This window comes from Lynx canadensis, chromosome D3, assembly GCF_007474595.2.
Source record: "Lynx canadensis isolate LIC74 chromosome D3, mLynCan4.pri.v2, whole genome shotgun sequence".
NCBI classification, from domain to species: domain Eukaryota; kingdom Metazoa; phylum Chordata; class Mammalia; order Carnivora; family Felidae; genus Lynx; species Lynx canadensis.
The window spans coordinates 46083866-46097624 of NC_044314.2; the positions used below are offsets into that span (position 1 = coordinate 46083866).

Consider the following 13759-nt stretch of genomic DNA (forward strand, 5'->3'; position numbering starts at 1 on the left):
ATTGCCACAGCCACCCCAACCTTCAACAATCACCACCCTGATCAGTCAGCAGCCATCAAAACAAAGGAAAAACCCTCACCAGCAAAGATTATAATTTGCTGAAAGCTCAGATGATGGTTAGTTTTTTTTTTTTTTTTTCAACGTTTATTTATTTTTGGGACAGAGAGAGACAGAGCATGAACGGGGGAGGGGCAGAGAGAGAGGGAGACACAGAATCGGAAACAGGCTCCAGGCTCTGAGCCATCAGCCCAGAGCCTGAGGCGGGGCTCGAACTCACGGACGGCGAGATCGTGACCTGGCTGAAGTCGGACGCTTAACCGACTGCGCCACCCAGGCACCCCGATGGTTAGTTTTTTTAAGCAGTATTTTTAAATCTGTCTTCTCTCTCTCTTTTACAGTGAAATATTAATAGAAGTCTGGGGTAGACTGCTCAATGAGTTTTGGTAAATTCATACAGTTGAGAAGCCATCAACATAATCCAGTTTTAGAACACTTCCGTTACTCCAAAATATTTCTCATACCCATTTGTAGATAATGTCTGTTCTTATCCCTGATCCAGCAACCACTGTTCTGCCTCTGTTGCTATAATTTTGCCTTTTCTAGAAATCTCATGTAACTGTAGTCATATAGTATGCTATCTTTTATTTCTAATTTTTTTCATTTGACCTGTTGATTTTGAGATTCCTTCTGGTTGTGCATATCAGTAGTTTTCTCTCTTTTGATTGTTGAGTAGTAAGTATTCTATTGTATGGATATACCACATTTTGCTTTTTCATTCATCAGTTGATGGCCATTTGCATCGTTCCCAGTTGTAGGCACTTATGAATAATGCTGCTATAAGCATGTGTTAACAAAGTCTTTATGTGTCCATTTATTTTCACTTCTTTTTGATACATATTTTGGAACAAAATTTCTGGGTTTTATGGTAAATGTATTCTTACATTTTTAAGAAACTCCCAAACATGCACAAAGACTTGAGAGAGACCATGAAGGGTTTAAGTTTGAACTAACGTGTTGCTGCTAATAGACGATTGCAAATCTAAATACAGAACCAAGGAGACAGGGTGGGGCTAGAGCTAGAGACTCAAGAGTCATAAAGCACAGGGGTGGTGTTGATGCCATGGAGTGGATGAGATGACCTGAGGAGTTCATGTAATATAAGGAGGACTGAACTCCAGTGACATAAGCATTTGTGAGATCAAGAGCATTAGGGAGACAATGTGAGAAATCAGGAAGTAAGCGAACCAGGAGAAATTATGTCACAGAAACTAAGGGAAGAAAAGTTTATACAGTAAGTGTGATCTCTGCATCCAAACACACATCTCCAGCCTTTCTGCAGAGGGTGACTAGGTCTCCAGCAGAACCCTTTTAGTCAGGGTATGTTTCAAATAAATACCCCGGGCTGAGGTTCCTGTTAGAGACAGTATTTCTCAAACATAGTCTCCTACTCCGTGGCTGCAGACCACTTCTCCCTGCCTTTCAGATGTACCCTTTCTTCTGGAGTGAGTTGGCCACCAGTCTGCTGTGTTCCCCAAGCCCCAGGAACCTCAGGTGATACATTCATCCCACAGCTGTTGCGAAGGGCATCCTGGGCTTTAAGTGAGGGGAATATGTATGGGGTTATCACTCACAGTCCTTTGAAAACCTCTCTTCAGAGAAATTTCCATCCTCACATCACTGTAACTTTATACCTTTTGTGCTCTTACATTACGCGTCGAGAAAAAAAGCCTTAGCTACCTCCTTAGCAAAATCCTTTCTAGGTGGGCTAGGACCTTATTTGGAGTGGGTTTTGGACCTCAGCCTAAGGTAAGACTGAAAGGTCCACTTTAGTACACTGGATTTCTAACCACTTGAGAGCGCTCCAAAAACAATTAAAATAAATGTTGAATGCAGGGACAGATGATTCCATAAATGATAATTTTCATTCCTTGTGATCGCCTCTTGGGTGTCATTTATACTGTTGGCCACTCCCTGATTCTTGACCGCCTGACTGCCCTCTGCTGCCTCCATTTCTACTTTATCAGCTATTTCTCATCTTTTCCCATGCTTACCTTTTAATGCCTACCCTTTAAATCTTGGTTTCCTCCAGAGTTTCATCCTTACTACCTTCCCTTACCTTTTTATTAAATATATTTTCCCTGAGAGAATTCCACCCGTATCCCTGGTTTGACTACTACATATATGATTTTCTGTCCTCGACCAGGTTACTCCACTTCACTTTAAACTAATGGTGTGTTGCAGCTGGCTTGTATCAGGTCATGAGAGCCAACTGTTAACTTTTCCAGAATTTTGTGAGCCAGTTGCTAAACCCAGCCATTATTAAAATCACATAAACTTACAATTAAGTTATATTAAGAATAAAGGTAATAAATATTCCTGCTGTTATGCCCAGAATTCGTGATCTTCAAAGACCACCATGGAGCCGAGTCTGATGCAAAAGCAAAAGAGCCTTTATTCGAGCTAGCTCGAGCTCAATCTCCTACCTGCACCGACGCAGCGGTGAGATACCAGAGAGAGAACGAGTTTCAAAAGCACAAAGGTTTTGTTGGGGTCTAGGGGCAGTTGGTGAGGTAATGGCTGTGGCCTCAGCCCATTGGCTGGGGAAGGGTCGGAGTCCTGTTACGCAGGTCGCCGGGCGTGTTTTGATGGGAAGTTTGAACGGGTGAGCGGGAGGTTACTCAAGGGGAGGAGGCATGGTCTGAGGTTTCTGCGATTTTCCCGGAAAGGGGGCATGTCGGGGACATAGTCACTCAAGGTGGAGGACACAGAACAAGATGGAGTCGGCTGGAGTAGGTCCACTCTTTCTTTCACCTGCTACTTTTTAGTATCGATGCTTTTGAGATTTTGTATGTCTATGGTATCTTTGGAAATCCTTGATAATGGTGTGCTACAGTGCCTCACTTCCAATTCTGCATTTGGTGATGTCATGTTGGTTCCTTGAAAATGGTCACAGTGGGAGTGTTTCCACCACGGACATCAGGAAATGCTGCACCTAGGGGCTCAGCCTAACCACCAAGAAAATGTTAATAATGTAGATTAAGCTTAATAGTGTGTTGCTCTACAGCTGTTAGGTTGTGAGTACACAAAGAATTGAAGGAATATTTTAATAGTCTAAAACTATTATCCAATTTAGCAAAAAAAAAAAAAAAAAAGAAGTGCTCATCTCATTGGTGAGCAAGAGAAGTTTTGACTCATGTTTTCAGTGTTTCACTTTCTCTCACTTCCTAATGTCAACATAAATAACAGCCATATTTATGCCCTGAGTGCACTCATTCACCAGCTGCAATCACGGGTTGCAAGAGTTGGGCAATAGTCAACGAAAACATTCTGCAAGAATTGATTGGTGATTAGAAATTTATGCTAAAGAGTATTATATGCTCTATTATTATTTGTAAATTAGGAACTACGCAGCCTCCATATCAGTAAATTGTATAAAACGTATGTACATATATATGCATGCATTCCCCCTGTCTGCACGAGAGCCAGTTAAATATTTACCATCACATCACTTCTTGAAACCCTCAGTATCAGTTGCTTATTAGACATTTTAAGTTTACTATGATAGGCATCGCAGACGTAACATGTCAGAAGTGGAATTCATTTGCCTTCTAATGTCTTTTCCTCTTCTGATACTCTGTATCTTAGAGAGTTACGCTACCCTAGGAGGTAAAAAAAAAAAAAAAAAAAGTGAAAACAGTGGCTGTAGATTGCTTAAAAGGGAGATAAAGGCTTGGTGGAGTTTTTCTGTTTAGTATAGTTTAGTTGTAAGAAAGAATGATCTTGAACATATTCATATGGGAATGAGACAATGGAGAGGGGAGAATTGGAAGCTCCAGGAAAGAGAAGGAATGGATAACAGGACAGTCTGGGATAAGGAAGGAGAGGGCAGGGTCCAGAGCACATTGGCCTTGGACAGAAGAGAGTCACCTCTTCCACACTGACAGGAGGAAAAGAGATAGGGATCAGGGTGTGTCTTAGGTTGGGTTCTCTGGGAGCAGAGCCTGAGACAGGGATTCTTGTTCAAGTGATTTGGGTGAGGGGTGCTCTTAGGAGAAGGAATGAGAGAGGTATGAGAGGGTAGGGGAAGCAGGCTAAGCGAGAGTGTGATCTTGACTGGATACTAAGGTCAGCTTACTCACCTTGAGGCCTGGGACTGGCCTTTTCCCCCTGTGCCAGTCACTCATTGGTTGAGGTCTGCTCATCAGAGGAATGGGGCTTAACCTTCCAGACCATGTGGGCTCTGTCTGGCTGAGGACAATTCTTCAAGGAAGACAGTAGCTGTGAATTTTAAACAACCAGCCCTTGGAGCAGCTGAAGGACAAGAATACCTGCCACAAAAGGGGATCTGAGTGGGGCACCAAGAGCATCCACTGTAGTGTGGATACATAGGCATAGATGGGGGACAGATGCAAGTGGAGAAGAGACTGTGACAGTTCCTCGTGAGTGGTCTCTCTCTAAACTAGTAATCCGAATTACCTGCTGAGGGTGGGGAGGAATCTGGTGGGCACAGACAGCTTGAGTAGGGTGGGAAGATTTTCAGCAACTGCTATATGTAAGCAGTGGGGGAGGGGCAGCCCTGGGCGGTACTCAGAGTCCAGGGACTGTTGGGGACATGGAGCGAGTAGTGACAGCACTTTGCATTGTTACTTACATTCTTCTGCGGTCTCCGTGTGGGAGTGCAAAAGGCAGGTGGTTGGCTTACCCAGTGTTGACATTTTGCTGGGTAAGTATAATGCAGGCAGAAAAGGGTAAGTAAAAGGCATGAGGATGATGGTGAGAGAGTTACTGAAGGCTCTTACTACCTTTTGGGAAGGCAGAAATGTACACAATAAATTACAGGGGCAAGAGAGTGTGTTCACAGTGCATGGATAGAAGTACAAAGTAGCGGATACGATCACAGAAGAAAGTGAAGCATTTTCTGGGTTGAGGATGCAAATTTCTATGGCTTCACATAAAGGGGACTGCATTTGAACTGCCTCTTGAAGGGCCAGTGGGAGAAAAAAAGTCTCCTTGGGAGGATATGGAAGGGAAGGGTGTAGAGAAAGCCTGGAAAAAACACATGAAAGCAATCTGGTTAGAGACTGATGATTTAACAGTATGTGTGCTAAAGCCTGCAACAAGGCACCTGCAGTAAGTAAAGTCAGATAGAGTGGTTGGCATTGGCTCTTGTTCTTAGCCCCATTCTCAAACAGGAGCAGGCTAAGTTTCTTATACTGGAGGTAAGAGGGTGGCAGTGGGTTTGGATAGAGGCCTGGCTAGGAGAGTAGCTTGTGACGCCATCTTTGGAAGCAGGGAGGCAAAGAGTGTGTTGCCACATCTCGGTACTCTCTTAGACTTATTTCCATGGCTGTGAAATGGGTACCAATTAACAAGGAGATAACTGGATTGTTGGCACTGCCTTTGAAATCTCGGCCAGCTATGAGCCCAGAGTTGCCCCTATTGATGTTTAAACCAGAGTAGACATTGCAACTGGTAGGCAAACCAGACCTCATCCAAACCATATTTGGACCCAGCACCTGACCCAGGACTATTGGCACCTAGCTGCGCCAGCTCCCTTAAACTTTCATTAACTTTATAATAACACATTTTACTCAATCAGTATTTTGGTTTCTGCACATGTGGGATTTTGATGGGGTTTTATCATGTAGAGGTGGTAGGGCGGACAAAGTGAAAAGAGTTGAAAAGGTGTTTTTGAAGACAGAAAGTGAAAATAGTTAAAAAGCTATTTTTTATTGAAAAAATGAAAGTAGTACGTATTCTTTATAAATCAAATAATGTAGTATAAGAAGAAAAATCAAAAGTAACCATCCCCTCAATCCACCAAAAAACCCTTTCTTCCTAGAGATAATCATTAACAGTTTGGTATATAGCTTTTCATGCACACATAAACACATAAGGCACTTACATTTACATATAATATATTATACACAATATTCTGGTATTTAACCTAATACTTTTCAGTCAAAATATATCTTGGGGTGTTTTAATATGATTAGTGTTGCTTGTTTTCATAGCTACCTGATATTCCATGGTATTTGAACAAATTCCCCATTGATGAGAATTTAAGTAGGTTCTACTTTTTTATCATAAACAATAGAACAACGAACATCTTACGTATTCTTCTTTTTGTTCGTAATTACTTTAGATCAATTCCTAGAAGAGGGATTATTGGGTCAAAGGGTATGATCGTTTCACGTATCGGTTAACTACCTGATCTACATTGCCAGACTGCCTTCCAAAAATTTGCATAAATTTACTCCCAGTGAACAGTGTAGAATAGTGCTTATTTCTTTACCAACACAGAACATTATCAATGTTTCTATACGATGGGTTAGTTTTATATGTATGTAAATATATTAGTATAAATATATTCGCTACAAAAACCTTTGTTTCCATTCGGTCTACGGCTTGGGAGAGGGCTCGAAGGTGGTTAAAAAGCTGCCTAGTGGCTGCAGGGAGAAGCTCAGGCACAAGCCGTGCAAAAGGGGGATGCCAGTGGGCCCCCACCAAGGCTGCTGGGCTCCAGAGGCTCCTAGTTGTGCTTGCGGGTGAGCTTTTCCAAGAGATACTCGTGCAGCCCAGCCTGGAGGCGGCCAGCCCGCCGAGGTGAGTCAGGAGGTCGCCATCTTCTCGGTGAGTTTCACTTGTTCACCCAGGAAGTCAGGAAGTGGAACTCCAGGAAGTCACAGAGATCGGGGTCTGCGCGGGCAGAACCCGGACTATGCAGACCCAAACGGGCGTGGTTCAGGTTCTTCTCCAGAACCAGCGTGGCTTCCATGGCGTCCGGGGTTTTACCCACTCATCTTCCCGTGGCTTCTGCACGTCCTGGAGGAGGGCGTCGCCACCGCGCTGGTTTTGCCTTTTCAAGAGACGCTCAGCACAGCACGCTCGCGCTTCTCAGCCAACCGGCGGAAGAAGTGGCTCACGCCCTCCGGCTCAACGCCGTCCTGGTTGAAACAGAAGCCGAGAGAGAGGTAGGTGTAGGAGGCCTGCAGAGGCATGTTGACCAGGTGGTTGACGGCGGCCCTCCACTGCGGTGGAATAATTCTGACGAATCTGGGAGTTCATCGTTGATCGGTTATGAGGAGCTAAGCTCCAAATAGGGTGTTGGCTGGTCCCGGAGGCAGGGGGTGGCGGAGGAGATGGCTCAGAAGGTTGCGACTGGAAAGAGGTTAGAGCGTGGCCGGAGGCTGATAGAAGGGGCGTCCCTGGGTCTGTTCTGGCCAAACACTGTAGACAGATCCGCCGGACCGCCAGGTGCACGCCAGGAGCTCCCGGATTAAGGTTACGTTTTAAGAAGTTTTTTTTTTTAAATAGTCATAGTGGTAAAAGGTCAGCTTCCACCAGGAGAGCTGATACTGCAGATGGAAAATACTCTCTGGGTAGTTGAGTTCAAAAGTATGTTTAATAGTTAAGGTTACTGAGGTTCTGTTATAAATTTACTGAGTCAATGAAGATGGTATAGAAATCCTGGGACTGATGATTTAAGTCCTCATTAGTTTGAAATTCTACCCAAAATTCATGGAGATGGAATTCACCTCTGTGGTTAGAGATGGCAACTTAGTAGAATGTCTTTTATTAAGAGTTTACTTGTGGGGCGCCTGGGAGGCTCAGTCGGTTAAGCGTCAGAATCCTGATCTCAACTAAGGTCTTGATCTCTGGGTCATGAATTAAAGCACCACCAAAGAGCCTACTTTAAAAAAAAAAAAAAAAAGGTTTATTTGTTATATGCAGAAATGACATGATCAGAAACTTTCGGTATGTGGGGAATGCTTCTCAAACCTAAGCTTTCCGTATTATATGGTCATTTAAAAACTATTTAAAAAGAAAAATTTCTTAGATTATTTTATCAGTAAGAGGAGAATAGGTTAATGTCAGCCATTAGAATTATTGTATGTATAACATATTTTGCTTATGCATACTATGAAAATATACACATAGATGGAAAGGAAATTAAAAACATCATTATTATAACAAAGGTTTTGTTGTGAAAGCTTGTGTTACTGTATCTCCATCTTGATCTCTCTCTCTGGACCATTCTTCCAGACTTTTTTTGATATGTAAGTTTGGAACAAAATGTGGTTGGAATTCTTGGGCTCACTCTTCACCCTTCCTTGCATTCGCATCCTTGCTAGATCCTCATGACATGGATGGAGTGACTTCCCTGCTCCTTGACTTTGGGCTTGTCAGTATTCCTTGCGTTGGCTAAAAGAATGGAAGTTTTAGTTTTCAGTCTAGAACCTTGAGGTGAGCACGCCTTGGCTAGCTGACTGGGTCAAGGAAGACGGGAGACATGAGCAGATTCAGTGTCGTATGTGAGGCAGAACCACACCGAACGATTGATAGAACCATGAGAACAAGGGCTTATTGTTGTATGCCACTAGTTTTTATGGTTGTTATGCAGCATCGTTTTGGCAATAGCTAACTGGTATACATTTTTTTTTTTTTATGTTCTTAGTGCTCCAGTAATATTTCCACTGATTTTTAAGTTCAGTACTTAAAGTACTAAAAAGTACTTACCTCTAATATGTTTTGAATTTGATGCTTATGATCTTATGATCTTTATTTTGTACAAGGATTTCTTAGTCAAGTCACAGCCCAAGAGAAAATTCACCCAACTTTTTTCCCCTCATAAACTCATAAATATAAGAAAGCAAACTCAATTTTAGTTTCCTCAAATCCCTATTTAATTCTAAATAAACCTTGCCTGTTCTTTTAAAGTTTTTGCCAGGGTCACAACAATGAGAAATGATATCAAAGTTCTTTAAATGTTTACTTTTTGCATTCCGTTTTCAGAATTCTCTTCATGTCAAGCAGGTCTGAAAAGTTAAAAATAACTACCTCCAGAGATTTCTTCTTGGGCTGTATTCTTCCTTGGGAACCTCTAAGCTTTTCCCATCCAAACTGGGTCATCATCCTTGCCTAATTTAAAAATCTCCCAGATCCAATGCTCTACAAAAATCAATGAGATCTTTCCCACCAGATAATCCCTGCAGCCACACGTTATATTCTCTGGTCTGATTCTGCATGAGTTTGATTTTATGTACTCTATTGTAATAATTTATTAACTTGATAAAATCTGCTGACTCCTCATGGAAAATATTCTGTTTATATATTATATTTCCTGTGGCTTTCTTTCCATAGCTTTTATTATTGAGTATTTACATGAGAATAGGGCCTTTGTTTTTTAAAAGTTCATCTGTGCCTGCTGTTTCTTGTCTCCCCTGAAGTCAACAGCCCTCTGTTTGTGACATACATCGTGCTTTTCATATTGAAAGCACTCAGTGAATCCTGAATAATTAATCTTCCTACCATGTCTCTGAATTACCTACCTGGGTGAGTTGAATCAGCCCCATTTTACAGCAGGGCAACACACAGAGAGATACAAGGTAGTCACTTGATCATGTCCGAGTTCAAGTGTAAAGCCCTTCTATCTCTTGTACTAGATGAAACCCCTCTCCTTGCTTACAGTTAGTTCTGCTGGGTTATTATCATGTGTATCTTATTATGCTTACTTTTTCTCTGCACATTTCCGAAGGAAAGATATGTCAGTGGGAAGGGAAAGGTGAACACTCAGTGATGAAACTTCACAAATAGTCATTCCAGATAATTCTCAGGGGAGTGGTTGCTGGATCATCTGTTGGTAAAGTTGAGGCAGTAGCCTTGTATAGTAACACCATGTTTGCATAGACTGAGGGACAAGTTCTAATTTTGAACTCTCCTTACACATTGTCTATTCGTTGTCAAAGACTGCAACTTTGGGGTCAACTGACAAATAGCAAAATGAATCCTGAATAGAAGATCCAGCATATTCACATTAGCTATTAAATTAGCTTGACTTATTCAGATTCTTTTGATTGTTAAGCCCAGATAACATCAAGAATTTGCTTACTGATTGGCGATCAACAGCTGTGATGATTAAAACAAAAATTTTAAAAATCTGTGGTGCAGTTTTAGTAATTGATATATATATATATATATGTATATACATATATATATATGTATATATATATATACATATATATATGTATATATATATATACATATATATATATATATATATATATATATATATATTTTTTTTTTTTTTTTTTTCCTTCAGAAAAAGAGAGGTCATGCAGTTCTTACAGATAAGTGTTCCAAACCAGGGGTAGTAGGGTGGGAGTGTCCCACACTTTCCTGCCTTCTGAGATGTCCGCCACTCTACAACTTTCCATTCCTCTTTGCTGCCTTGATATATTCCTGTTAAGATGTTTCAGGAACCTCAAATGCATCAATCTCTATCTCTCAACCCATCCTTTTCTTTTGAATCCACATTGTATTTTCTTGAAGCTCTCTTACGTGAGCCTACTGTTTTATCCTCCCACTAGATTATAAACTTCTTGGGGGCAAGGACTAAAATTAATTCATTTTTATATTCTCTGAAGGTTTAGGATTCCAGTGATATTCTTCTTTTCTTACTATTTGAATAGTGTTCAATTCTACACTATAGTAATGAATGAAATGTAATACTTAACAGATATATATATATCTGTATCTCCCCTTCCCCATTTGGGTTAGACTTGGATGGAGAACCTACTCTCAGAAGTAAACACCATGCGGAAAAACAAACGTTAACAAATACTTTGTTATAGTTGTTATTAGGAGCTTATCTAAATCAAATCCAGGATCACAGTTTTGGTGAATTTCACAGTTTTTGTAGCATTCATAAAGGGAAACTCCAAAATCTCTTAGTTACAATTTTCAAAATCACGGACTACAAATGGAAGCTCTGTTTGTGTGTCATCTGTAAGAATAAAACCACGATGGGCTACAGATAGGAGGAGAGTATGTTTTCATATGTCCTCAAGAATTAATTCCACTGCTATTCACCAACCTTTAGGAATGTGGAAATAATATGCCTGTTGGCTATTTGTGTTAGAACAGATGTAGCATTAATCGGTCTAGCTAACAGTACCAGGTCTGCAGTTGGCCAGTGTAAGACTTTAAAGTTATTCTCCTAAAACGAGAATCATAAGAAAGTCCTCCAAATCGCATTGTTAGTAGGCCCAAACATTGTCATTGTCTACTACTTACTCAGGTTACCCCTCTCGTGAATCATTTTTACCTTCTCCCAGGAGACACAGGGTCACCTCTCTCCATAGCTTGCCCTTCCTGGAAGGCAGTTTCCTGTCCATTGCATCAGTGGCTTTTGGAAAGAATGTTGCCCCTGACCTGGGCAGCTAGTCCTTCAGCTGTTCTTTCAGAACCAGGAGCCTCTGTCCCTGGTGAGACTAGGCAGCAGCAGGTTGCCCTCCTGAATTTCAGGGAACACAAGGCTAACCCCTGTTAGCCGTGGTATTTGAAGCCATATACCCTCTAAATCTTTTCTTCTTCCCCTGCCCTTTTCCTCCTAACATAAAAATGGAGGTAGATTATTTCAGTAAATATTCTTGATACCTTCCAAATTTGAGCTACACAAGGGTAGCTATTAAATGTTGGACGGGAATGACATCTACAGCTCACAAAATGGATTGAGGAGACTAAGAGCTTTATACCATAAAACACAATGTTAATGGCATTTGACTTAGAGGGAGATGACCTCTGCTTGAGTCCTAGCCTCAACATTTTCAGACCAATTCCATCCAATAGCCAGTAAATATAAATCTTGGATATGTGAACAGCTCTTCTGTTTTGTGGGAATTGTCTAGATCTCTCCTTGCTAGGTTTACGTCCACATGCTCCCAGGCATCCTGTTTTCCTGTCCGCATGCTCTTATGTCCACAAGCATCCCATTTTCCTGTCTTGTTCCTCTCTTAACTCTTGGCATTCTGTAAAACCTAGGTTCAAACTCACTTCACTCTTAGCCTCTTTTAACCAAGTTGTCCAGCCCAGCACCAGCCCTTGGTGAGCGAGTGTCACTCAAGACACTATGAGCAGGGGAGATACATATCCCTCCTCAGAGCCTCAGGTTTCCACGTGTATAGAATAGAGCAGATAATCTGTCTTATATGGTTTTGTGACCTTAAAGCACCATGTTAGCTCAATTTTATTCAACAAACTTACTGAGCACAGCTAGGGCACTAGGGTCTACTGATGAATAAGTTACGTTCTGTTGAAGGCAAATGAGAATCGAGGCTCATGGAGAAAGAGAGAAGTAGGGGGATTGCCCAGTGGAGTAGCAGTTTATCAGCATGGGGAGGAGAGAAGGCTTCCAAAAGAGCCACACTTGAACTGAGCACAATTCTGGAGCCAGACAGCTGAGGGAATAGGTTTAGAACCTTCTATGCAAAGGAAGCAGAGAGGTATTAAGAAGCATTAGTAGTTCTTAGCGACTGGGATAACGAAAATAGCTTCCATTTATTGAGCAGCTACTAATTCGGTTCTGGACTCTCCTAGATTCAGAATAAGATGTTTTACATACTTAACTCATAATCTACTACAGCCTGTGTTCCAGAGAGTAGGCAACTTAATTCATTTACTGTTGAACCCTAGTGGCTAGCATAGCACCTGACACATTTCATTTGTAGAATGATTAAACGAGCCCTTATGGCAATTCTTAAAGATAAACATTGTTATTAGATGAAAAATATGTCCATTTTACATTTAAGAAAGTTAAGGCTTAGAGAGTTTAAGTCATTTGTCCACGGTCACACAAGCCCAGGTTTATTCTTCCCCTAACGCCTCTGCTTCCTACTCTGGCCTGCTGACCGCTGTCACATGCAGGTACTTTAAGAGTGAGAGGAAGGTCTAAGGTTTTTAATTCAGTCGACTAAGCAGATGGCGATGCCCTTCCGCGAGAGGGAACATGGAAATGAGCAGGTCAGTTCTGGGTGTGTGGCGTTTGAGGGGCTATGAGGCGTCAAGTGGAGATGGTAAGTAAATGAGAAGAAATCACAGTGTGAAATTTGGAGGCAAGAGCTGAGCTGGGAGCAGGTATTGGGGAATTACCAGTTGTAAATGGTAGGTTGAGCCCCAAGGCCTCAGCCTCTAATGGCTAAGCACAGGGAGCTGACGGGGGGGGGCGGGGGGGGGCGGGGGGGGAGCCGAGACAGCGAAGCAGGCAACTCTCAAGTAGAATGAGCGGTGGGTCCCAGCGAAGGTGGCATGCTGGCGGGGAGAGAAAAGAAGAAAACGGAGGAAAGAAGAGGAAAGAAGGGGAAGGGTGGGAGGGTGAGAGGGAAGAAAGCAGAAAGAAAAGGAGGGAGGAAAGGGAAGGAGAGAGAGAGACATGAGACCTTACCCTTTTGGGTTTAGCGATTGAGCGGGAAGAATTTCAGCCTTGTGTGGCTGAGTGGGGTCAGAATTTAGGCTGCCGGAGTTGACGAGTGAGCCTGTTGAGGAGGTAAAGGCGAAGACTAGTCACTTGAGAAGCTTGACTAATTACTTCCAGTAAGTGTTGAGTTCAGGAAATGCACTTCCCCCTACTTGCAACCTTCTTAGAGATGAAAGCAGGTTAACGGGAATATCAAGCAGAGGCTCCATCCCAGTGAGACAGAGTTGAGGGCTGATGTGCATCTGGGACATTACACCGGCAGGGTGGTTGAGAGTGTGTTTATATGCACATTGTTGATGGATTTGTATTCATTTGGTTATTCAGCACATATTTACAGAGCGTATCTCCTGTGCTACGCACTGTTCTAGGAACTAGGGACACAGGAGTAAACAAAAGAGATAAAAATGCAATCTCTTTCCTCATGGTGCCTGCGTCCTAGCAGGGTGTGTTTGTGTGTGCATGCACACAGTGGCTCTGGAGAAAAAGGAAACAGAAAAGGAGGGT

At 42.2% G+C, this 13759-nt stretch overlaps 1 pseudogene; it reads right to left on the minus strand.

Moving 5' to 3' along the window:
* Positions 1–6640: 6640 nt before the first annotated feature.
* On the minus strand, positions 6641–7196 carry LOC115528029 (annotated as a pseudogene).
* Positions 7197–13759: the final 6563 nt, after the last annotated feature.